Here is a 2,348-nt window from a genome sequence, read left to right on the forward strand (position 1 = left end):
GTCCATTCAATGCTAGAGCATTTCGATTCTGACTGCTCCATGAGAAATTTGGGTGTTGTTTCCAGCTTGGATTGTAAGTATTTGAATATGAGTTGTTCTGAGGTTGTCGATTGAAGTTACCCACGTAGTTTACTAAAGCTGGATTTCCAGGACAATTATCAAAATCATGTTCTTCACCACAATAGACACAAGAAAGTTCAGTAACTTACTTTACTGTTGCTGGAGCAGCTATCATGGCTTTTACCATGTTAGTCAATGAGGTTACTTGTGCTGATAAGGCTGTAATTGCATCAATGTTATGTACCCCTGCTGATCCTCTTGCTGCTGATTGCCTGGTTGAAGGCCACTGGTAATTATTGTTAGCAATTCTTTCCAGAATTTCATAAGCTTCAGTGTAAGATTTGGATAACAGAGCTCCATTTGCTGAAGCATCCACCATTAACCTTGTACTTGGATTTAACCCATTGTAGAAAGTTTCCAATTGAATGCAACAAGGAATACCATAATGAGGACACCTGTTGAGCAATTCCTTGAATCTTTCCCAAGCCTCGTACAAACTTTCATCTTTTAGTTGATGGAAGGAAGTAATTTCATTCTGCAACTTTGCATTTTTTGTTGGTGGGAAATATTTCATTAGGAATTTATCAGCCAGTTCATTCCATATAGTGATGGAATCAGATGGTAACGAATTTAACCATGCTCTTGCTCGATCTCTTAAGGAATAAGGGAATAGCCTCAGCCTTAAGGCATCTTGTGTTGCTTCAGCAATCTTGAAAGTATCACTTACTTCCAAGAACAATTTAAGATGGAGATGAGGATCTTCATTTGGCAATCCATTGAATTGCCCAACTGTTTGCAACATTTGAAACATTACTAGCTTTAATTCAAAATTTGCAGCGTCTACTTCAGGTCTGATGATGCCAGGATGTACAACTTGGGGAGTTAGCACAGCATAATCTCTTATAGCTCTGTCTCTGTCATCAGCCATGTAAATAATGTTGTTATTGCCTGGCTGTCTCCCGTTAGCATGCTCATTCTGCCCTTCTTGAATGTTGACTGGTTGCAAGGGTCCGTGAGGATTCAAATTCCCTGCATCCTGTAAATTATTCATGCTTGAAGCAATTTCTGAATTCCTTTGTTCTCTTCGCAATCTCCTAATAGTCCTTTCAATCTCAGGATCAAATTGGAATATTACAGATTTGTCTTTGCGCATGCATGTATCGATCTGCCAATAAACAGAATAAATCAAATCAAATTCGGTGCTATCAAGATTTACTTCACACTTAAAAAATAAACAACAATCCCCGGCAACGGCTCCAAAAACTTGTTGGTTAATTTCTATAATCAATTTCTATCAATGCCAATGTGCAAGTATACACAACAAGTAATAAAGTGATGAGTATTCAAGATCATCTCCACAAGGATTGATGTTACTCCAAAATGCTAAAGCAATCACAATAGTGCAAATCAACTAAAGACCGAAACAAACAATTGTCAAATAATTCTATCGTAGTTAATAATTGTGAGAGATGGAAATAAAACAATACTGTAATGAAATAAACTAAGTTAAATGTGTCTAAGAATCAATTGAGAATATAGTAGTTGAGTGATCAAACTCTCCTAATGGGGTGACTGTTGTTTACCAAATTAGCACCAATTGTTACAATAAGTGCTGCAGCAATGGGTAGAATGAATCTACATCTGCAGCTATCGCATGTTGGAAATCTCATACCTTTAAATCTACTAACAATGACCAGTTGCTCATATATTTATGGTACGGCATTATAACCTTTAATCTCTCCACCCTACAAGGTGAACACCTATGTTTAGAGTGTCACAAATCTTAACTTCAAGTATTGCCCTTATGGGATTTAAGGTAACCTAATCCAAGAAACTCGACTTAAAAACAAGTAATACTCTAATAATATCCGCTAAGATATGTCCTTTTGCTGCTCTATCTTAACTGAAACTATTAAATGGGTGGTCAACCGAAATAACAGTTGTATTCATAAAAACTACTAGAGTATAATGCTACAGCATTACCATAACAACATAAAAGAACAATCAAGAACCCATTGGATTATTTGTCATTCAACCACAAGTAAATTTAGTTCATAATCTGGATGAGAAAAATAAACATAAATATATTGATCTTGGAATACATCCAAACAATTCAAGGAAGAAGAGAAAATATAAGTTGAGCACGATGAAAGACAAATAATTCTGCACAGTTCTTTTCTTTGTTTTCGAATATCACTCCTCAATCTTGATCTCCTTCTTCTTGCCTTTTTAATTTTTTTTTATGATAGTTCCTTGCTGCCTTTCTATGTGGTGCACGCCTCCTTTTA

The 2,348-nt window shown here is 36.0% G+C and overlaps 1 non-coding gene across 1 annotated transcript; it reads left to right on the top strand.

The window, feature by feature from the left end:
* Positions 1–497: 497 nt before the first annotated feature.
* LOC112499456 (small nucleolar RNA R71) lies at positions 498–603 on the top strand. The gene has a single exon (XR_003067051.2). It is a non-coding gene; the product is annotated as a small nucleolar RNA R71 (small nucleolar RNA).
* Positions 604–2,348: the final 1,745 nt, after the last annotated feature.

This window comes from Citrus sinensis, chromosome 5 (genome assembly GCF_022201045.2).
Source record: "Citrus sinensis cultivar Valencia sweet orange chromosome 5, DVS_A1.0, whole genome shotgun sequence".
NCBI lineage: Eukaryota > Viridiplantae > Streptophyta > Magnoliopsida > Sapindales > Rutaceae > Citrus > Citrus sinensis.